Source organism: Pogona vitticeps, chromosome 2, assembly GCF_051106095.1.
Source record: "Pogona vitticeps strain Pit_001003342236 chromosome 2, PviZW2.1, whole genome shotgun sequence".
Taxonomy (NCBI): domain Eukaryota; kingdom Metazoa; phylum Chordata; class Lepidosauria; order Squamata; family Agamidae; genus Pogona; species Pogona vitticeps.
The window spans coordinates 61174983-61199665 of record NC_135784.1 but is presented as its reverse complement, the minus strand read 5'-3'; the positions used below and the strand labels follow the sequence as shown (position 1 = coordinate 61199665).

The 24683-nt window shown below is 43.2% G+C and overlaps 1 long non-coding RNA gene across 1 annotated transcript in view; it reads left to right on the top strand.

Moving 5' to 3' along the window:
- Positions 1 to 24683, top strand: part of LOC144586684 (uncharacterized) — a 43123-nt gene that overhangs the window by 16854 nt on the left and 1586 nt on the right. The gene's annotated exons all lie outside the window — the stretch shown is intronic.

Genomic DNA, 24683 nt, shown 5'->3' with positions numbered 1-24683 from the left:
TGTGAATGCACCCTAATTGGTGATTAGCAAGCTGATTTACCAGGTGGAGGGACGTCATGAAAGAACAGATGCCAGGACAGCACGGCCGACAGTGGCTTCTGCCTTGGCTCGAACATCCAGGCGATAATGTGCTGCAAAGATGGATGGTGTGGCTCATGTGGCAGCTTTGCAGATATCCTTCAAGTCCACCCCTCTAAGGAAGGCAGTGGAGGAAGCAATGGCTCTCACGGAGTGAGCTCTGACAGTGCATGGTAAAGGCGCATTGGCAAATTCATACGACAGACGAATTGTGGCAACTATCCAATGGGAAATGGATTGCGATGTAACCAGACAGCCCTTTGACTTGCCTTAGAAGGAGACGAAGAGGTGGTGGGAGGAGTGGAAAGATGCAGAGCAGGGACACATAGTATGAGAGAACTCTTTTAACATCCAGGGAGTGAATGGCCCTCTCCAGGTTTGAAGTAGATATCGGAAAAAGGGTTGGTAACACTATAGGCTGGTTCAGGTGGCAGCCTTAGGCACGAAAGAAAGATCTGGAAACAGTGTCACCTTATCATGGTGAAACTGGAGGATGGGAGGGTCAATCTGAAGAGCAACCAACTCTCCAGCTTGCCATGTAGAGGTGATGGCAAGGATAAAAGCAGTCTTTAATGTGAGCAATTTGAGTGATGTCGTGGCCAAAGGCTTGAAAGGAGGGCCCATAAGTTTGTTAAGTACCAGCTGAAGTGACCACTGAGGTGTGGGGAGTTTGTAGGCTGGCCGTAGATTCTTCAAGCCCTTCAAGAACTGTTTAAGGGTGGGTGGCAGAACAAGTTCGCAGCCTCAGAGGAGGGTGGCTGATGAGCCACTATTGCAGTTGTGTATACCTTAATAGTGGAGTGCGATAGGCCCTGAAGAAGAAGAAGAAATTGGAGGACTGCATCTAGACAGATAGGTCTCGCGTGAAAATGATGTGAAGTGGCAAAAGCAGAGAACACCTTCCACTTGTAAGTGTATGTGGTAGTTGTGGAACGTTTGCAGGCATGGCTCAGGACGTCAGCTATTATGGGAGTATTCTTCAAACCATCATATGTAGGGATTCCAAATCCGAATGGAACATCCTGCCCTCATGAAGGGAAAGCAGGTAAGAGTTGTATGTGGTCCACAGAGTGCTGATGAAGAGTGGAAAACCACATTTGGTGAGGCCACCATGCGGCAATGAAGATGACATTTGCCCCCTCCTGACGAGCTTTGATGAGGGTGTTCTGTACTAGTGGAATTTGTGGGAACATGTACCTCGTTCCAAGAGGTCATTAAAGCATCACCCATCAAGTGACAGCTGATGCCTGCCCTTGAACAATAGAGGTCTCATTTTTTGTCTGAGAGGTGAAAATGTCCACCTGAGGCATCCCCCAATGTTGGCAAAGTGACAGGTGTCTAACAACCACTCATGGCTGCATTCATGGAGCCTGCTCAGGCTATCTGTTAGGGTATTGACCACTGAAGCAACGTGCACTGATATCGGATAGACATGGCGGGAGTAGCACCATTCCCAAAGCTGGACCGTGAGGTATAGCAAATGGAGGGAATGAGTGCCACCCAGCTTCTTGAGGGAAAATACTACAATGGTGTTGTCCAATGCTACTTGGGCCACCTTGCCACAAAGTAGGCACTTGAAAGCCTGGGCAGGAGTTCCAAGAGGTTGATGTGCATGAGTCTTTCTTCTGAAGACCAGAATCCATGCGCCGTCAGTTGTTCAATGTGTGCTCCCCAGCCTGTCGGGCTGGCATCTGTGGTTACCTGCACTTCTGGGGCCAGAGGACCAAATGATCTTCCTATCAGCAGGTTTGGCCTAAAAGCCCACTGGGCCAGCTGTGCTGCCAGTTCTGTTGTAACCATCAGTAGCTTGGAGGGTGGGTCCCGCAATCAGTCAAAAAGTGACAGGTACCAAACCTGCAAAGACCTCATTTTTAGTCTGGTGTGTTGTACCACAACTGTAGTGGAGGCAATCAAGCCCAACAGTTGCTGTAACTGAAGAGCCTGTACAGTTTCTCCCAGGGCAAAATATGTGAGCATTGAGTGGATTTTCAAGATCCTGTCCTCTGGAAGGAAAGTCCAGCCTAAAGAGGCATACAGGACAGCCCGAATGTACGATACTCTCTGGGTGGGATGAAGAGTGGACTTCTCTTGGTTCACCTGGAGCCTAAGAGCAGATAAAGGGGATAGGGTAAATGAAATATTCTTTGGTAACTGAGTACGAGACGGTGCCACCAGCAACCAGTCATCCATATACAGTAATAAATGAAGATAAGCTGACACCGGGGCTAAACACTTTGTGAACACCTGTGGAGCAGTGGATAATCCAAAGGGGAGGGACTTGAATTCATAGGTCACTCCGTTAAGCGAGAACCTCAAATAGTGAAGATGCTCAGGTCAAATGCTGACATGGAAGTAGGCATCCTTGAGGTCTATGACAAAACCAGTTCCCGCATCTCAGCATCTGGATAGTACAATCCAGGGAGACCATCCTGAAGCATTGAGTTGTAATATGGAATTCAAGGGGTAGAGGTCCAGAATTGGGCAAAGGCCTCCATCCTTCTTTGGGATGATAAAGTAGCGGGACAAAAAACTATGTGCAAGATCAGAGTTGTGAACTTGGGTAATGGCATCCTTTTGAAGCAAGGCAGCCACTTCTTTTTCCAACAGTGGGGAGGGAGTAGTGTCCCTAAATAAACCCATGTGAGGTGGGGAGTTGAATTTAATAGCATAACCAGTGGCTATGGTGGTGAGAACCCATGCATCAGAGGTGACAGATTGCCAAGCGTGGAGGAAGGGAGCCAAACAGATTGTGATGTGGGGTGTTGCTGGTGGGCCATAGAGTTAAAGCCCTTGCCTGGGCTTCCAGTCCTGATGGCGGGTCTGCTGGCGAGGCCTCTGCCTCCCAGACTATTGTCAGGACAAGCCTGAGAAGTCAGTTGTTTGTGGCCTCTGGTGATCAGGGTAGGGCCAGTAAGTGAAAGGACGACACTTGTCAGATTGTTGGTTGCTGTATGATTTAGCTGTTTTCCGCAGCTTGAGGGGATTGTCCAAAATTTCGTACGTCTTTTGATCAAAGAGGCCAGGGAATAAATCCTTCATCAGAGAATGTCCAATTTCCTACCCTCCTTGTTATTTGGTGTGGATGCCAGCTTTTTTTTTTGCCCTATTCTGTGTGGCATCCACAACAAAGGAGTTAGGCGGAGGATGTTTAGAAAGAAAATCTGTGTCATTGCCATATGTTTTGTAAAGGTTTTCCACACCCCTGGTGATCTGGTAAGAAATGGAGGGTTTGCTCCAAGGTTCCTTCACCAATTTAAGTAGTGAAGAAATGAAGGCTAGGTGAAGAGGAGGAGCCTGGTTCTTGGTGATGTCCTTATATACCCTATCCACTCCTTCTGCCACAGACTGTATCACTGCAAGGTCCATGACCTCTGCAGTTCTATGGATCAGGTGTGAGTACACTGAGTAATCCTCAGAGGGACGATTGGGCGTAGGACGATTGGGTGGTGAGTCCTTATCAATCTTATCCTCTGACGTCTCTGAGGCCAGTTCATCGCCCTGGTCCAGAGACTGAGAGAGGAGAGGTCGAGGTCAAACCAAATGATGTTGGTTGGGATGGGCAGCATGAGCATCCTGTGCTCCACCTCTGGCTCTTGTAAGACCCATTGTGTGATACCGGAGGGACAGGCAGATCTGCCTGGGGTCGAGGTCAAGGCCAGTCTACAGCTCTTCAGATATGTTGGCAGCTGGGGCTCTTCAGGAGCCAGCTGTTTCATCCCCCAGTAAGATGGGGGTTGTTGCCCAGAATCGTCCTCCAGGTAGGGATCATAGGGATATCATGGAGGCGAGGGCGATGGAGAATATGATTCATAGTATGGTGGCCACTGGCAACGCTGAAAGTATGGGTCTGTCTCAAAAGGTACCTACGGTGGTCGAAATCGAAGTCTGCCGGCTCCTAATAATCCCTGAGCCTTTTCCAGCGAGCCCTCTGAAAATCCCCATAAGGGGGATAACCTTCCGATAACCAATGCCAATAGGGCTCAGGCTCATCCACAGGCTCCAAGTGCCTGGTGTTCTTCTTCCTTGGAGCCTCAGCTGTTAAAGAGAGAGTTGGAGACAGGGACGCTCATCTCAACACCGAGCCCGGAACCGAAGAGGTTACAAGTTGCACCTCTACCAAGGTGTGTGCCCAGTCCGGAGAGAGACTCAAGTGCAGGGAAGGCGCTAATACCAGCCTTGGGGGAGGATCATCCTCATCCCCTGACAGTATACTAAGGTATACCGAGTCTTGCTGGGAATGGGCAACAGGCGACAGTGAAAGTAGAGCCTCAACCGAAAGCTTGAAAGTTCTTGAAGATTTCTTCTTTTTCTCCAACATCAAGGTTGAAAGGGGCTTCGGTGACGACACCGAGGCAGTCGACCTCGAGTTCAAGGATGGTGGCTTAACTGCCTTTTTCGCCCCCATAGGTGAGCGGCCTGCTGCCGAAGACATCTCGGAAGAGGTGGCGGGTCTATGATGGATGCTCATGCAGGGCAAAGAGACTTTTCTCACAAATAGGACCAGTGGCACTGGAGCCTCTGCTTAAGCACCGACTTGGTAAAGCCTTTACAAACAGTACACAGGACAGGTTGGTGCTCCTCTCCCAAGCAAAACAAACACTGAGAATGTCCATCAGAGAGCGGAACCTTATTGGAGCAAGACGAGCACCGCTTGAAAGAGCCTGAAGAGGCCATAAACTTGTCAATAAAATACAGTAACACATTTTTTTTCTTTTTGTTTTAACTCACAGTACCAAGCGGAAAGTAAAACAGTCCGAATTCAAAAACTGGGAGGTCCAAGCTAGTTTAAAGGACTGAAGGAAACCGAACAACGTGGAAGCTCCGATTTGAGTAGCTGCAAAAGCGGTGGCAGAAACGGAACGGAGGCAGTCGGTGCTGGGGAAGAGTTATAGCCAACGTGGGGGATGTCCCGGCACTATGTGCCTGAGCTCTAGAAGATTCCGAAGCTGCTCTGCGCAGGCGCAGATTAAGCCATTAGTGTACATTCACAGAGACCATAAAGAAGAGTATTTCTAATGAATTTAAAGGCTATCTAATGAATAGACTTTTATTTCTAATTTCAATTGACTGTGAAAAGCTGTGGATAGAAACCAGAGATAGTATCAAGGAAAAATGGGAAAAGGCTATTTCTGTAGTCAAAAGAAAAGTCTATGATTGAGGAAACTTAAAATTGTTGATGGCAGATGAGAAGCCAAAGTAATGGATGACGGAAATAGGGTCAAAATGCTAAATGCAGCTTTTCAGTTTTGCTTCCCATTGCTATTGCTGTTAAGGTGGAAAAGACACAATAGCTGCTCAGCACCTTCTAATTAATAGCTATAGACCATCTATGTGCCAGAGTGTTCCCCACCCCCACCCCACTCCGATTTCAACTGCTGCATACTAGTATGGCCAATGGTCCTAGATTTTGGCAGTTGGAATCTAAAACTTCTGAAGAATGAAAGCCTGTGGACCGCTGTGCTATAAATTGTCATCCTAGAAGCATTTTTTCTTTATTCCCCAACTGAGCAAATGAATGTTTGCTGTATCTTGCCAAGACCCCCTCCTCTCTTCCCCATACGTGTGCCTTTTGTCTTCTTCCCCCTCGTTTTTAGTATTTCAGTGAATCTTTTTGTCCCCCATCCCTACTTCATCTGCTGTATGACCATGTTATATGCTGAAAAGAAGATTTTAAGGACAAAGTGTCTCCATCCTTTGCGTGGCCATTCTCAGGAGGGATTCTAATCAATTATGAAGACAGTAAAATAATATGGGAGGGTGTGAAGATTTACTGATTAGTCTCACAGCAAATAAATCCTGTTGACTGACGAGGATGGATTTTTTTTTCCATCAAAGAATAAAGTAAGTCACTAAAAAGAAGGAATAACTGATTTTTTTTCTTGCAAAGGGAACATAAAAATTGACAGGAACTATATATTAGTGACATTAATTTATAGAAGGTTTGCTATGATCTGAGAAGATGGCAAGTGCCTCTTCTGCATATCTGACTTTTCTGAATATTCTGTTACCAGAATGATATACTAGAGCTTGGCAGTCATTATTACTGTGTAGTTGTCTTTCTCAAAGGAAACCTGATCATTGTCGCAACAGAGTAATCGTTTCTTTAGTTTCTATAGAAAACACAAGATAAAGCCTGTACAGTATTTGTGATTGAAAGTGACAAGGCTTGAAAGCCTATAACCAAATGCTGGATTATGACCACTTTTCTTTGCAGTGCCTGGTCAAGTTGGCAGAATGACAATTACATTGTTTCCAGAGACAATTATTCAGTACCCTGTTCTAATAAGCCTTCACAACGCTTTCTATATTATTATTATTTTGTTACATTTTGACATGGTGTAGATCCAGTGGATCTACCTTCAGAATCATCCTATCTAGTGTGGCTGTGCATACCTTCTCTGATTTGGTTTTCAGGCTACATTGGCCTTTTGGACCAGCTCTTAATTTGGTCTGGAGCAATATAGAGTTAATGTAGAAATTAATATTGTCAGCGCTTTCATTGATCTGGACTAGAACAGCAAAATGGCTTTACTTGGTTGTTGCGGGTTTTCCAGGCTGTTTGTTTTTCTTCCTAACGTTTCACCAGTCTCTGTGGCCAGCATCTTCAGAGGGCAGGAGTCAAAATTCTGTCTGTGCTCTGGTGCAGTTTGTGGGATAGTTGAATGTTTATAGCTGTTGGATCAGCTTTTGTCCTTTTCAGGAGATTGGGTGATTATGGGTATCAGCAAGTTTTTTTGTTGTGGGTGTATTATTGTGATAAGGGGGAGAGATGATCTAGCTTTCCTTTCCTTGATGTACCTGAAATTTGGCCACATTGTAGAATCTGAAGAGGTTAATAAATCTTCCATATTTCAGACAACCAGCTTCAGAAGTTTGCATATTAACTGTCTTTAAAATTCACTTGATAAAACACACAATTCTTAAGGCTACTGGAGTTCCATCAACAAAACAAAATACAGTGGTGCCTCGCTTAGTGAGGTTAATCCGTTCCGGATTAACCCTCGCTCAGCGAATCCATCGTTAAGTGAAACAAAAAAGTCCATAGGAACGTATTAAAACTGATTTAATACGTTCCTATGGACTTAAAACTCACCGTTCTGCGAGTTTTCTCCATTGCGGCAGCCATTTTGGGTGCCTCGTTAGCGAGGCAAAACAGCGGTCGCCATTTTGTTTTAGCGGTGGCCATTTTGGAACCGCCGATCAGCTGTTCGCTATGCTTTGATCACGTCCGCGCGATCATCGCATAGCGAAAAAAGCCCATAGTTGCCATCGCTGAGCGAACACTCCAGCGATGGCCCGGGACCCATCGTTGTGCGGTTTCATTGCATAGCGAAGCGTTCGCTATGCGAGGCACCACTGTACAATGAAATTACTAAAATTAAACTCAAACAACAGCTATATTCTTAGAAGTCTTTGACTGAGATTGCTACTACATTGCTAAACTGTTTATCCCAGGAAGAGGCACAGGCTGAAGATTACACCAAAAACACAGCCAGCATTCCAGGGTTCTCTGAGGGACACCAGGGAAAGGGTGGTGGGGAGCCATAAATTCTGTGTGTGCTGCCAGCAAAGATTTTGTGGGAGACAACGTAGGAGTTTCACTTCTTGTCTGTTATTCTGTACTGCCTGTCCAGATTCCTGGAATCTTTGATGAATAGGCAGCCAACAACCTTATGTCTGCCTGTTTGCTCCCTGTTGTGAAATTGACTGATCTAGTCAGACTGAACTAACAGTGTGGCCCTTGGACAGCACTGATCTTCTGTCTTGTGAATAAGGACTGGCTTAGAATGATGCAATCCTGGCATTTGCTGCCTGACATATAATAAAATAAGTGTGTGATGCTTACTTTTCTTGACATATTAAAGGGGCCAGGCAGTGTGAGGGCCAATGGATGATAGTGCTGGAACTCTTTGTGACAAGTACCTAGGAGAGACAGTGGTCAGATATGTTTTGTTTTATTTTATTTTTAAAAAGAGGCTCCCTCAATCTTACCTTTCTGGATAATTTCTTGTCCGTCTGCAATATTCCATTCATGGGCAAGTTGGTGACATATGTGGTAGTATTTCACCTTTAGGAGTTCCTGAATGACATGGGTTGTCATACTTTGGTGGATGAAATGTGACACAGATCCTCTATTTATAGCCTGGTCCCAAGCACTGGAAGAAATCATCTGGAGTTTTAGGGTTCTACTGTTCCCAGTATGCTGATAATATGTTACCCTATTATAAAGGTGAGAACTTTCTCTCTCTCTTTCTGTAAATTCAAGGAAGCTTTTCTGCTTTCAGGTGAGTGATATACGTCATGGACTGGATGAGGACAAATACATTGAAACTTAATGTAGACAAGATACTCTTGGTCCATTAATAGGCTTATTGGGATATAGGAATTTAACCTGTGTTGGGTGGGCTACAATCCCCTTGAAGACTCAGGTCTACAGCTTGGATGTACTCCTAGATTCAGCTCTTGACCTGGATGCCATTGTTGTGGTGGTAGCTAGAAGTGAGCTTGTGCAATTACAACTTACACAACACTTTTCGCCAGTGCAGAATTTTCTGAAGACCCCAGATCTGGCCTTGGTGACACTTGCTTTTGTTATTCAGAGTAATGTTTTCAATAGGGAACTGCCTTTAAAAAAAGTTTGAGAGCTTCAGCAGATCCAGAATAGTATGATCAGACTGTGGTCTGGGGATGATTGTGATGATTCTCTTGTTACAACGTTATCACTGGCTAATAGTCTGTTTCTGGGCACAACATGCTGCTTATGATGTATGAGACTCTATACAGCAGTGGTGTCCAACCTTGGCCCTCCAGGGGTTCTTGGACTTCAACTCCCAGAAATCCTGGTCAGCAGTGGTGGTGGTGAAGGCTTCTGGGAGCTGTAGTCTAAGAACATCTGGAGGGCCAAGGTTGGACACCACTGCTATACAGCCTGGGACCAGGCTATTTGAGAGATCATATTCTACCATGAAAGCTACTTGGAATTTAAAATCCTCTCAGCTTTGCTAACCTTGGACAGACTTTTGATGAGGAGGACAGGAGAGAGCTTTGTGAATGGCCATTTCTATGTTTCAGAACTCCTTGTCAAGCGAAATGATGTGTGCCTTCTCTATGATATAGTGGGGAAATAGATTTTTATTTAAATGTCTCTTTGGCTTCTCAGATAGGTTGTAGCTGAAGTGGACTTTTCTGTTTGTCTAGTGTTGTATCCTTAACGGTGTTCTGAAGTTTTTTAAAATGTTCTAATTCTGTTTGGTTTTACTTGAATTCTACTGGTATTACCATCTCAAGTAAGCTTTTTTTAGCAGAAAAGCAGGATAAAGGTTTAGTAAGACAAAGTTTCATTTAAAAATACAAACAGACGATCTGTGAAATAATGCAGATTGAAATGAAGGAATCGTTCTGTAGTGGGGAAGAAGCTGTAATGATCCTTGTTCAATAATCACAGGAGGTCATTTTTGTCAATATTAACTTTTATTTTTTTCTCTTGCTGAAATGTAAATTAGTAATCTTATGATTTCTGCAATATCTTATGCATTGCTAAGTTATTCAGTGTTTTTCCCCCTCAGAACAGTTCTACTTCTCCCTCTCTCTTTTTGAAGCCATGACTTTAACAGAGATAAACACATTAGATTCTAATTCAATATGATTCTTTCCCTAACTGATGGCTGTACATAGATACCCCAAGATAATAACTAGATTTGATGTTATTGGATATCCTGTTATCTCTTTGATGGTTCTAAGAACATTTCCCCAGACAACTTAAATAGGCTGACACTCTTCCCCAGTGTGAAAGCAAATGTATATCTATTTCTGTCGATGCTTAAGAATATTAAAGATAACCTTGCCAGATCAGGCCAGAGGACTGCTGTTGCTGAGTATCCTGTTTTCAACAGGACCAACCAGAATATTCTGGGAATCATAGAAGCAGCATATTAAGTCAGCAACTCTTTCCTGAGATAGCCCTCATGCTCAGTATACTGCCACTGAGCTTGGAGTCTCTCTATAGCCATCCTAACAAACATGTGGCTGATTGGAACTGGAGTGAGACAATCTCAGGAGGCCCATAGATGATGTCTGATACGGAGATAGTCGATAGGGATACATTTTCTCCTCTCTCACAGCACTCAAATATGGCCATGCACTGAAATTGAAGGGGGTGAAATTCAGGACATTTCTTTTGCTACAGAGAAGTGGGGAGATAGAATTGTAGGAGCACAAAGAAAAAAGAGTAGCAGACTGAGATACCTGCTCATTTTTATAAACAGCAAGCAGCTCTGTAGTACCTTAACACTCTCATAGTTCTTGTCTTACCCACACATAATAAATTTTACAACAGACAGTATCAGCAGAAGTCCTTAAAGGTGCTACCACTAATTTATCTGGTTTATCACTATTTTTTTTCTTAATATAGATGGTTTCCAGTCGATGAAGTCAAATAAAGTAATTTCCAGTAACGACACTTTATCATTGTAGATCTAGATACAAGCAGTCATCTGTTAAAGCAATTTAACAAGATTTTAAAAATATGTTATGTGCCTAGGGCTGCAACAAATTGATAAAGATCATGTCTCTATTATTTCACCCTCCTCTAAATTGGCTGTTTCAGTTATGTTTAAAAAATGAGTTGAAATTATTTGTGGAGGGATCAAGGGAGAACTGGAATATCCACAATGTTTAGCTCCCTCCCCCCCCCCCCGAAAAACCTATTTTAAAGTCCTTTGTGGAAATGTTTTTGTTGTTACATGCCATCAAGTCACCTCCATTTGAATACCCTGGACTTCGGATGACCCCATGGATGAGGGAATCTCCAAAATGTCCTGTACTCAACAGCCCTGCTCAGCTTGTGTAAATTAAAGGTAAATTCAAGCCATTGGTTTCCTTTATGGAGCCAGTCCATCTCATATTTGGTCTTTCTCTTTTTCTGCTGCCTTCAACTTTTCCCCAGCATTATTGTCTTTTTCCAGAGAATCTTGCCTTCTCATGATGTGCCCAAAGTATGCCAGCCTCAGCTTCATAATTTTTCATCTAGAGATAGTTTAGGCTTGACTTGCTGTAGAACACACTTGTTCCATCTTTCTGGCAGTCCAGGGTATCCACCAAATGCCCATCCGGCACCATATTTCAAATGAATCAATTCTTTTTCCTGTCAGCTTTCTTTACTGTCCACCTTTCGCACACATACATGATGATCAGAAACACAAGAGCATGGATGAACTTGGTCTTGGTCTCCAGTGACACATCCTTACACGTGATGATCTTTTTCTCATTCCTTCATTGTTGGCCTTCCAAGTCTCAGTCTTCTGATTCCATTCAGATTGATGATTGAACTATGGTTTACAAAATGTTTAACAATTTCAGTTTCTTCATTGTCATCATTAAAGTTGTGGTGTTCTTCTGTATTCATGATTTTGATATTAAGCTTCAACTGAAGTCCTGGTTTTGGCACTTTCTTCTTTCACTTCCACTAAAACTGAAGTAGTCATTGCTGGTTTCTGCCAGTAAGATGTTGTCATCTGCATGTGTTAGATTATTGATATTTCTTTCACCGATTTTCACTCCTCCTTCATGTGAAACTAGATTGGCTTTCCTTGTGATATGTGCTGCATGCAGATTGAACAGATAAGGGGATAAAATGCATTTTTGTCTGACTCCTTTGCTTATAGGAAACCATTCTGCCTCTCCATATACTGTCCTAATGCTACCTTCTTGTCTACAATACATATTACACATCCAAAAACTGAAATATTAGGACAATTTGGATTTCTTAAGAGAAAATGGAAATGTTTTGCAGCTATCCAAAGAAGCTTGTGGCAGGGAGGGAGGATGTCGATCAGAGAATACCAGCCCAGTACTGTGCATGTATAATCAGAGGTTGAATGTGATTTTTTTCACAAATACATGTGTGGATGGAAGAGTTAAGTGGCTTGGTGAAACAATGAAATGGGGAAGAGGGTGGACTTTACAAAATTAAAAAAAAAATTAAAAAGCCCTAACCTGAACCTATTTCTCCTCTTTCAGTGTCAATAATTTTGATTGAATCAAGAATTGCAACGGGCTCATTTTGTGCTTGGGGCAAAAAAAAAATGTAAAAGTCTACCCTTGCTTTCTGCAGCCTTCTATTTTTTATCTGCTCTCCCAGAATGGTGGAAAAGGGTGAGGGAGCAGGCAGTACCAGACCATAAAGTTTGAAATTCACAATGCTTGGTTCCCTTTACAGTACTTGTACAAGCCCTACACAGTCATTTGCTGCCTGGATAAGTTCATGCTTGTAGAAAGCAATAGATCTACTGAGAAGATGCTTTCTGCTGGTGTACCAGAGAATGGAGGGGCAAACACTCCCTTCTAAAGGAGTTAAGTCTGCCTGGGTAGGGAATGGCTGAACAGGGCTTATGAAGTGTACCTTTTTGCTAATGACATGGGATACTTGGGATAATAGATGCAATGTTGTAAGCCGCCCAGAGACCTTTGGGTAGTGTGGGCGGCATATAAATAACTAAATAAATAACTAAATAACTAAATAACTAAATAACTAAATAACTAACTAACTAACTAACTAACTAAATAAATAAATAAATAAATAAATAAATAAATAATTTTTAAAATATCTGTGCCCTTTAGCTTTTAGCACCCTTGGTATAGCTCTGGCTGGATCCTTCTTTCTGTATATACTTAATGTGCACACAGGTTTGATAAATCCTTGTATGGTGGCTGTGAATTTTGAGAGTCCTAAGTTGTTTGTTACTTCTGTCATATAGGCATAAATCCAAATGCTAGTCCCACCTGGAGTGGGCTCATTGAATCCTTGAGATTCACCTAAATTTCAGTATGTGATGTGGTTCTGCTCTGGCCGGAAATAGCAATTGGGATTAGGCCATAGAGTTGGTTTGCTTGACGAGAATAGGAGTTGTGGAACCTGGTACATGCGGTATCAGAAGAGAGAGGATCCTCCTGAATGAGAGGTGTAATTTCTTTTTCCTTCAAAATGCTCAATGCATAGCAAGCATAGCAACTAGCTTTTTCATGCTATAAATCTTAATATCGGATTGCAGCTGTTGATTTGTTAATCTGTACAGTAGTTACTAAAGACATAATATTGATTAGAAAAAATATATCCCATTCAGTGATAGTTTATACGTGTTTTGGTTTGAGAGAAAGATAGGACAGCTGATCTTCATACTCATACCAGAAGGCAAAGTTTAGAACACTTATGTTTTAGACAGATCCCATTGCGTTACTATGCAGCAGCAATGTTGCTATTAGTGTTGTTCTGATTGCTTAAGTAGGTGGTTACTAGTGCCATGCCTTGCCTATGCCAAAAGGTCAGAAAAATGCAGAGGAATACTCTCTGGTTCCTTCTAGTGGCCAGTTCTATCATTGATAGAGAAATATTTATAAACATACAAAATAAAAAATGAAACAGTATTTCCCTTGGCACTTTGGACTGATAAGTGAATGGCACAAGACTTGCAAAACGACCTGTGAAAATGTCTCAAAAAATGTCTCTAAATGTCCTTGAGAAGTATTTTGGGAAATTAAAAAGTGTTACTCAAGGCATAAAACGTAACTTTATAACTATTAGTTAATTACTCATTGTAGCTCTTATTTGTAGTTCATTAATTCAAAGCTGTGTCAGCTGATTGGCAAAAGTGAGCACATGGGGTTATCAGGTGCAGCCATGCAGCTTAAGAGGAGGTTGTTGAGATTTTGATATGAATATGTATTAAATGTAAATGTTGTATAGTTGAAAGTAAAACGGCTGCTTTTACTTGAGTCATTGTACTGATTGTATTCCGGTGTAGTTACCAAGGTTTGAGACTTAATGTTGTACAGCTGTGATACATGATGAAACTTTGTGTAACCAGAAAAATGAAGTAATGTATTTTCTGATTGGTCCCAGAACTATACATAAGTCATGTGTAAAGGGGACATTTTATCTGCTGTAAATCAGATCACTTTTTCCCTATGCTATGTGTTGTATCATATCATGTTATGCTGCCAGATGAATGTCTATTCTCTCTGTATATATGTTAATAGACTAAGTTGATATTTTACTCTCTCAGTGTCATAGTGTCTATGCAAACTAATATTTCCTAACTCTGCAAATGTTCTGAGAATACATATTTAATCAAAATTCTCAACAGAGGTTCTCCAGACGTTGTTGGATGTTGTTGTTTCCTTGACTGAGGGATGCACATTGTCTAGTTCTGGTGCAGGGTATGCCTGTTAAGGAGCCAGTTATAGCACTGCTCCCATTTTTTTGTAGATTTGGTGGGAGTGTCAATAAATCAGTGCCCCATGTTTATTTTATTCATATTTCGCACACTTCTTTGCTGTTCAAGAAAAAAAAACAGCAATTGATTTGAGGAAATGAAGGGGGGACTGAATGCGTCCAGAACATAAATGCTTAGCATGCGGTATTCCTATGGTTTCTGTCCCACTATGTCAGGCATGCTCTTTGCCATTATAATCATTTCCCTCTAATTTTCTCCCCTCATAAGTCATTGAGGATTCCTTAGACACTGAACATGCTCAGACCTTATTAGTTTTCAGGTGGGGGTGTCTCTGACCTTATAGGGATTTCTAACACTGCTTTATCTTCAAAGCATGGTGTTCCCCTGGGTTGTTTGATACTTTCTTCAGGTATATGGGCAGTGCGGTTCTAGCTGAGTAAGCAACAGCACTTAAGTCTGAACACGGAAAATAGCAAACATGATAGGATGATTAATTTCAACAATAATAATCACATACTGTTCATTATTTCGAATGAAATGGTTCAGCAGTTCATGATAAGAAAAGTGAGTCTGCAGTGGTAGAATGCAGTGAATGAATGTAATCTAGCAAGGTCAGCTGCTGATAATTAGCACTTGACCCTGTATCTTCTGAGGGTCTTATTGAAAGAGCAGGAGAAAAAAGTGATCTTTCATTCCATAGTATGAGTTCTATTATGGAGGTATGTGTCAGGCCTCCTGTACAGTGGAAGAACTTCTAGGTAGGGAACTGTGTTTGCGACGAGTCACGCATTTGCTGGAAACCTGTGGTTGGCTTGTCTTACATGCTGGATGCCTGTGATTTGCCACGATCCAGCATCTGGGCGCCATATGAATGTCCAGCAAAAGATATATCTGTGGGAGATGGTGAGCTATCAGTGGTTTTTGCATGGGGCAATGCAGTTTGCAACTTATTTCCTACGCAGATAGGAGAAAGAAATGAAACACTGCATATGGAATGGTCCTTGTGAGGAAATTTACATATGTATGTTTCTGATTTGGTAATCGCAGCATTAAATGGTGACTTCCACACTTATAAAATAGATCAAATTACAGACAGAGCTTTCATATCACCTGTTTCCTATCAAATATAGTGCTTTTTGATGACGGCAATTTTACACGTTCCACTCTAAGTCGAGTAATGAGAAATCAAATAATATGCATGCATATGTGAGTCATCTCTCAGCTGGAAATCCAAAAGTGAAATAAGAGGGAAATGGAATGGGTTTCACAGATGCCGTCAGCTTAATTGGTGCATCTTTTACTGATCCACTTTAACCTGTGGTATGATTATGCTTACTAGTTACATTTATACCCAATCTTTCCTCCAGTGAGTTCAAGGTGGTGTACATAACTCTATCCATTTTGTCTTCATAATCACAAGAATATTCTGAGACAAAGAAGGCTGAGAATGTGCTTGATCCAAGATCACACAGTGGTTGAAATCCAATAAGTAGCAACTGAAGGCCCCGTTCAGGATGGTTGGATTGGTTTGATCTTTTTTCTGTTGTCCATCTGACAAGCAAACCCATTTGCCCACTGGGCACCTCAACCTGCATCTTGTTGAGCTCCTGTCAGGAATTTCTATTTTGTGTGTTTGTGTGTGTGTGTGTGTGGGGGGGTTATAACTTTCTAGTTTAGTCCATTCCCAGCTTGTGGGTTTGCTGGGAATGGACTAAAATTAAGCCTTGCAGCTGTCAAAGCAGCCAAGGCTCTTTCTGCACCAGGGACTTTCCAATGGGGGGAAAAGGGAGGTGGCTATATTTTGGCTGGGCTTACTGCTGCAGGAGTGGCAACAGCAGCTATGGGTCTCTCTCTCTCTCTCTGTCTGTCTCCTTTGCATCTCACTTATCCCTTCCTTAGACGGAGCATAAGTCTGCAGGGAAGCAGCAAAAGTTGGCCAGTTGTTGGTTTCTTTCAGACAGAAGTACAAAATCCTGAACTCGGGTTGTGTGTGTTCTACAAGTGTGTGTATGTGTGAGCATGCTTGTGGATGCCCACACACACTTTGGGGAGAGGGTAGCCTTAAAAGCTGAGTAGAGAACGGCTGGCTGGCTAGCTGCTTCTTCTCTGACACTGCTAGCTGGAGGTGGGTGGGGGATGCATACTGGGTTGGTGTGATGGAGAAAGGAAGATGCATGACAGCAGGAGGTCCCCCATCCTTCTGGAGCTTCCATTGAGGCAGCTATTCTAAGGACTGAGCTGGTTTGCTTGTGGGGAGGGGGACAATGTTATATATAGAGAGAATGTTTATCTTTCTTGGCTGGTTGCAGTGGTGAGGCTGGGGGGAGCAGGGATAGAAGAAGGAGGTCCACATTTCTGCCTTGAAAGGGGTGGAGGCAAAGAACTGAGCAGGAGCCAGTAATGGTGGTGCTAGTTTTGGGTTGGTGGCCAAATGTATGTGGGATCCCCACCTTCTGCTAGCACTGTTGCTTCTTGTTTGCTAGTCTCCCTTTCCAGTTAAGATACCTGCTCAAGAAGGTGGTTTTCTTGGAGACTATATAGGGACTAGATGGGTGCTGCTGTTTCTGCTGCAGCTACACAAAAACAACAGTTGACAGTGGAAGGAGCCAGAGGGTCTCTTGATGCTGACTTGCCATTTGGATGTGAGGGTCACGCCAAAGGGCATATCACTCCTTGTGGCCACCACCCCGGTCTCAAGCAACCCCATTCAGAATGCTCCAGCTGGCACCAAAAGGGCCAGTGTAGTTGCTGTTTTCAGTTAGTTGTGATTTGGTGGGTCAGCTTCTCTATATATTCCATTGAATCTATAGAGAAGCTGAGTGGGCCTACTCTATTTGTCATGTGCTATTGGATTCCAGCCAGTGAGTTCCATGGCTATGTGGGGACTTGAAGCTGGATTGTGCAGGTGCAAAACCCCAAAGCTACACTTGGATCCCCTTTTATTTTCTCTGTTTCTCAAAGATTGTTAGATGGTAGGTGAAGATGGTCACTTGTAAGAGATTCCATCTGTATAATAGATCTTCCCATTTGAGCAGTCTAAACTGCTTCTAAACTGTCGGTGGTGATTGAGAAAGCTGCCATTAACTGCAGAAATTGTGTAATTACCATATTAAACCTTGAGCCAGTTATACACTCCCAGCCTGACTTACCTCCCGGGGGTGTTGTGGGAATAAAGTAAGGGCCAAGACAGCCACATATTGAGCTCCCTGAAGAAAATCTATATATATGTATGAATGAAAAATGGTTGATTCCTTTCAACTGGACTTCTACTATCTCATTTTTGTCTCGTGCCCCAATCTCAGATATTTTACTGGATACTGAAAGAGAACATACTCAGCACCTTGGCCATGATTTGACCAAAGTGAAACATTTCATAGCTTCATTGACTCTTAGTGAATATTTCAGTCTCTCCCCCTGCAATCAGTGAGACAGTTAGCAGGTCCTAACTTTTTCCTGGCTTGAATCTATTGCTATTAAAATCATCTCCATGGCAACTGTCATGGAAGATAATACCTGATGATTGGAACAAGAGTCAAAAAGGTTACTCCTCCTGTGGGTTCTGCTTCTGATTCTGTTCCCTGGTAATAAGTGACCTCTGGCAAGCTGCTTGAGTTCTGGGGGCTTCATTTTCTTGGTCTGTAAAATGTTAAAGAACGTAGCTCGAACAGCAGAATGAACTGGATTTCTGTGCCTACTGAAATTGGGAATAGACTTTCATTAATTTCTACAGGTGATTTGGATTCTTACTGAATGTATGAATATGTGTGTATCTAGCATAGGTATCCTTCAGTCTCGAGAGACTATGGTAACATGCTCTGAATCGAGGAGTGTCCTCTCCAGAGCATGAAGCCCAGGTAAGGTAATATGGAGGATAGGCTGTTACCCAAGCAGCAGATCCCCCCTCTCCACGTTGCTGAAATGGTCCAATGGAAAGGCAAGAGCCAATACAACTGGTTCCAGCAATGTCGCAGGAGTTGGCAGAACGACACGAGCTGCCTTCGGGACTCCAGCTCTGGATTTTGTCTTGAGGTTCTGTGTATCTAGGGTGTGGGTATCTATGGAACTGAAGAACAGAATTCTTCTGCAGAACAATTCTTCTAAACTATTAGCTAGCTCTAATCAAAGTTAATACATTTAAGTCGCTGCCTCCCCCTCCCCCATGTGCCTCTACTTTTTAAAGCCTCAAGTTCTTGTACCAGATAACTATGAACTTGGGCCCTAGAATGTTTCAGACCTTTGTTGAAGAGGCTGCTGAGCAGCTGATAAGGCAACAGCAAGTTGGAACACCGGGATGGCCTGAAAAAGGCAAGGATAGGTCAAAATTCATCAGCTGAGGTGTTGAGCTGAAGCATTCCCTCAAGGTGCTTGAGGCATCTGTAGTACACATCTGGTACGCTGCCTCTGCCATTACTCACATTATACAGGGACTGTCGGCATTGATGTGACTGTGTACCAGAGCTTGGACACAGCGTGTCACTTTTTTGTTTGTTTGTAAGAATGTTGCCGACAGTGTTACTTTTTTAAAAAAATTATGAAATGATTCGTAACACTTTTAAGTGTTTGATACAATGAGAATTATTTTCATTTTACTCCAAAAATGTTGCTGAAATGGGGGGGGTTCGGGGGCTATTTTTGAATTTTTGAAGTGTATATTTTTAGAGAAAATAAAGACAACAGAAACATAAGGCACTACAAGCACTACATTACTTTTAAAAAGCAATATTCAGAGTAACAATACTGCTTGGCTTTAAAGAGGGGTTAGCTGTTTGTCTTGATGACAATTTCAAGCTTTTTTGTCTTGACAATATTTTACTGAGGTTTCTCCTTTGCATCTTCACATTATGGCTACCTGTGGCCATGAACATGTATGTATTTGCAGAATGTTTGTAAATGAAAAAAAAATCATTTTTTCATACGATGTGCCATCAAGTCAATTCTGACTTAGGCTGACCCTTTTTAAGGTTTTCTAGGAGGCAAATACGCAGAAGTGGTTTACCATTCCCTTCTTCCGGAGGCGCCCTGTAACTGTGCAGCTTGCCCAAGGGCACACAAGTTGGCTCTACTCACAAGAGGCACAGTGGGGAATTGAATTGCCAACCTCTGGCTTCACAGCCAGTTACCTAAAACACAGAGAAGCTAAAAAACTCACTGTTCCACAAATCCAAACATAGTTTTCTTAGTCTTAATGCCTTAGCTCATGTGATCTAAAATATTTTCATATGCAGAATGCTTCCTTTGTTTTTCCTGTCTAACCAACATGCATATTGTCCTGCAGACATATTGCTTTTCTTATAATGTGCCTTGTTCCTGCTGCAAGCCAGGGAATTCTAAGGGGTCTCTTGTTTCTGGATGCCAAGGAAACCTCACAGGAGCTAAATGAATTGTCCCATTTGTCTCCTGAAGAGAGGGCACCTCATACCCGACAATGCATTTCGTATATGGAGAGCAGAAGAGTCCATTATGTCTTCTTCTAAGAGATAGTCATTGGTTAGTCTCCTTTTTATAATGGAAAAAAGGAGTCTTGTGGTACTTCTAAGACCGGCAGATTTATTTTACCATGAATGTTCAGAAATTACCATCCCCTTCTGCAGAGAGGCATCTAAAGAAATGGGCTGTAATCCATGTAAAATAAATCCATTATCACAAAACACTTTCTTCCTTTTATATTCCGTGTATCTGACTTGGTTTCACTGGCTGTTCCCCCCACCTCATCTCTTAGCAGCAATCACAGAGATAAACACAATCCTCTTCCTGATTTGGTGCTCTGTACCTCAAGCATGGTGATGCTGTGGGTTAAATTGCAGAAGACTCTGTGCTGTAAGATCAGAAGACCAGCAGTCGTAAGATCGAATCCAGACGTCGGAGTGCGCTCCCGTAGCTTGTCCCAGCTTCTGCCAGCCTAGCAGTTCGAAAGCATGTAAATGCAAGTAGATAAATAGGTACCACCATAGTGGGAAGATAACGGCGTTCCACGTCTAATCGCGCTGGCCACGTGACCACGGAAACTCTACAGACAAACGCTGGCTCTACACCTTGGAAACGGGGATGAGCACTGCACCCTCGAGTTGGACACGACTGGACTAAAATGTCAAGGGGAACCTTTATCTTTACCTCAAGCATTAGTCAACGCTAGGATTGCATGCACTTTTTCCTTCTGTGAAAAAGTCTATTAAGTGGCACGGAACAAGATTTTTGTAATCAGCTTTTATTTTATTTATGCAGGTAGAATGGCCTACCAGTGGGCACAAGTACACTTAACTTGGAGCCTTGGGAGCATCTTTCCCATCTCTCTTCACCAGCAGAAGTTTGCTTTCCATAGCTCTTTCCAAGTATCTTTTCTTTAACCTTAATTTAGATAGATCTGGCGAGCTCAGCTTCAGCGGAGCATTCGGAACCTTGCTGTTTGCAGGTGACATTATGCAGGAAGGATCTCATAATTGTATGCCTGTTTGCATACATCTGCATTCCAAATAGCCTCCAATTGGTGCATTTGTCAGAACTAGTATATTTCTGTTTTTCAGTAGTTTTGCTAACTTTCTTTCCCTTTTGCTCCTAGGAGGAATAATAGCTGTCTCTTTAGATCCAACAGGTGGGCATCCTTTGTATTTAGAGGTCTAGCTGCTTTTAGAAAAGGTCACGAGTAGAAATTAGCCTCTATGCTTCCTCCCCCTGCCCGCAGGGATATAAGATGGCTCCCAACAATTAAAATTGTAGAGTAATCAATGGTTTTAAAATGTCATAAAAGCTGTTAAAACAGTTAAACGCATATGAATATTAAAACCAAGATTAAAATATATTTATGTTTAAAAACAGCCATGACAATTGCTTTGTATTTGGTTGGGAAGTGGTTAAATGATGAAAAAAAGTAGTAATCTGAGATTTTCTCTTGCTTGGTGTCACTTTGTGAATGATAGTGAGCACAAGAGGCTATTCTGTAGACCAGTGGTCCCCAACCTTGGGCCTCCAGATGTTCTTGTACTTCAACTCCCGGAAATCCTGGCCAGCAGAGGTGGAGTTGCAGTCCAAGAACATCTGGAGGCCCAAGGTTGGGGACCACTGCAGTGTAGACCACTGGTTCTCAAAACTCCAGTTTGAGAACCACTGCTGTAGACCATCTTGACTGCTAACACTGGTGTTGTCCACATTCAGGCTGCCTTGTGCTATTTAAAGGTTGGCATCCTTTTTCCAACTATCAATGTGGGCATGATTCTGCGCCATCATATGGGGCCATTTCTTGGCTTTTTGAATTGTGGATACAGAAGCACAATATCCCACATTCATAAAGCAGAGGTTTTTTGAAGAACTGGATATAACATTGGGTTCACTGAAACCACTGCTGCTTCTTTGCCTGACCAGTAATTAATTAAGAAGGGATCAGGATTGATAATGCTCTGTAATCCTTTCTTTCAGATCATTTTGCTTGGTAATCCCTTTAATGCTAGTGACTCTGTCGGGCAACAGGGAAGAAGTGGAAGGAAGATGTGGTGAGCCACTATTGCTTATCACTGTGGTTGATGGCTGGTCTTGGCATCCTCTCTAAAGTTGAAGGTTGGAGACCTGTGCAGAGGAACTCGCTGTGACGACAAAGAATCTAATTTAAATAGGTTTTATGCATGATGTCATGGCTTGTGCTTTGAAATAGCTCAGCAGGGATGACCCATTTGGATCATCATTAATTTGTAGGGTCACTGTAAGTCTGAAGTGACCTGGTGGCAGATAACAAGTATGCACAAAGGATATTCAATCCTGACTTGCATAGGAAATTATTTAGATTTACCTCTCATCTAACATGCATAGAACTTTTCTGCAAAAGGGTTAGCCTAGAAATCCATAACATATTTGGCATTTAAATAGACATATAGACATCTTATGACTAGAGTAGTGGGAATGCCCCTGGCAGGAATAAATCAACGTGGTTTAATGCTGTAGAGCTGGTTTTGCCCGGCATCAGTTCAGAGTTTAAATTTTGCTCCAGTGTTCCAGAAACAGGACCCATAAAAGCTGGCTGAATTGAGCCATAGAATTATAGAGCTGTTAAAAATGGAACATACCGTATTTTTCGCTCCATCAGACACACCTCTCCATAAGACGCACCAAATTTTTAGGAGAAGAAAACAGGAAAAAAAATAATCTGTTTGGGAAGCTTCAGAAGAGTCCCAGAAGGTGGCGATTTCGCCCCCTCTGACCCCCGGGGGGCCAGGGTGAGTCTCTAAAGCAGGCTTGTCCAACCTGCGGCCCGAGAGCCGCATGCGGCCCAGGTCAGCTTGTAATGCGGCCCAGTGCAATTTTTTATTTTTAAAGAAATTCCAAAGTTTCAAGTTACACTGCCGCCGCTTGCGGCCAGAACGTGGCTGGGGCATGTCACAACAGTAGAGGGGGAGAGAGGGAAGGAAGGAAGGAGTGGGAGGGGGACGGGGGGCTGCGTGACTGCATTGCACCGTCCCCGTCAATAGGCGGACCCCCTCCCAGCCCCATAAAGCCGCCGGAGTCGAAGCTGGCAGCCTATGCTGTCTGAGATTGCAGCTGCCGGTAAGCGCGCTTGGAGTGAGGCTGCGGAGGAAGGCTAGGGCTGCCCCCCCATGCGGTCCAAACCAAATGTATGTGCAGCCCAAACCAAATTTTCATCTTCTAATGTGGCCCAGGTAAGGTGAAAAGTTGGACACCCCTGCTCTAAAGGGTCCTAGGGTGTGTTCCAGGACCCTTTAGAGACTCACCCTGCCCCCCCCCCCCAGGGTCAGAGGGGGTGAAATCACTACCTTCTGGGACTCTTCTGAAGCTTCCCAAGCCTCAAAAGAGTCCCAGAAGGTGGCAGTTTCGCCTGCACTGGGCCGGTGTGGGGGTGGGGGGAGTGTTGCAAGGGTCCAAGTGAGCCTTCCCAGATGCTTGCGACACTCCCCCCACATGGAAGCGGGTGATTTTGCCCACACTGGCCCCGTGGGGAGTTGGGGGGAGCGGCACAAGGGTCCTGGAAGGCTCACTCCAACCCTTACGACGCTCCCCCCCACGGGGCCAGTGGGGGCGAAATCACCGCCTTTGCTCCATAAGACGCACAGACTTCCCCACCACCACATTTGGGGGGGAAGTGCATCTTATCAAGCAAAAAATACGGTACCTAAAGGAATATCTATTCTGACCTTCCACCCCTCTGATGCAGGAAAGTTGCTTTAAGTTGAAATGTAACTGGTATGCTTCTTATGTTGTTATGTTTAGGGGTGCTCTAGGTCTCCTTTCCTCTTTGGACCAGCATTCTTTTCAACTGCCTTGTTGCTTGTGAGAGATGCACTACCTTTGCCCTCATGAGAACTTGTAGAAAAGGTTGTTATCTAGGAGCAGGTCCTTCCTTCCTGTGAGAATGTGGATCTCTCAAAACTATGGCTTACGAGCTCAGAGTTGGTGGGACATGGATGGTTTGGAAGGGATTCTTCTCAACTATATTTACAGCTGGTTTCACGTGGAGCAGCTACTTCAGTTCCCCTCAGGTACTTGCTCCATCTACATCCTTTCAACTGTTATTTCTCTAACAGTCAGTCTGACCAATACAGTTCTGGAGATCACAGCAACTAAGTGCTATGAGGGGCCTTTTGTGTGATCAGAGATGCAATTATTAACCTGGACAGCCACAGACAAAGAACTCTCCCATGTAGGCTTTCCTGAGTTAAGGCACCTTTGATGCTTTACCGAGTTCTTTCTTAAAACACAGATAAATTCTGTTCAGGAAGCTGAGGCCGCACTAAATAACAGACTTTGGGCAACCCAAAGTCCATGTGTCCAGTACAGTTTTGGGGAGTGTGTGTTTCTGAAGGCGAAATGAAATATCATCCCTCCCCTTGGTATCTGAGTATATGTGTTAGCAAAGCAATTTCTTCTCTTTAGAACAAAACAGCAAATAATTGTGTGGCATTTGTAAGACCAAAAAGATTTATTGTTTGCATAAACTTTTGTGGATATACAGCCTGCTTCCTCAGATGTCAGATGGACCAAGAATTGGGGCTTACCTGCAGTTTTTTTGCATCATAATAGGCACCTGAATCAATGTACTGATTGAAATGCTGATGCAGAGACCGTTTGCAGTGAAAATCTCCAAATCCCCCCTCACTGTGTATTTAATAACCCAGATGTCTGTAAAGCAAATGCCAGCTGATTATCGAAAAACATATTTACTAAGCATGAAAGAGGTTTGTAATAGCAAAATGCTGCTGATAAGTATTTCTGACATGGTCCTGTAGCCTTAGAGGTAAGCTTTGCAAGCTCAGGATAAACGGAGCATGGCATGCAGCGCTTGGCTGGTGGTACCAATCCAGTCCAAATTATTAGGAGTTAAAATAGACAATATATCTCTACAACAGTGACATGTTGGGAAGTTTAAAACTATGT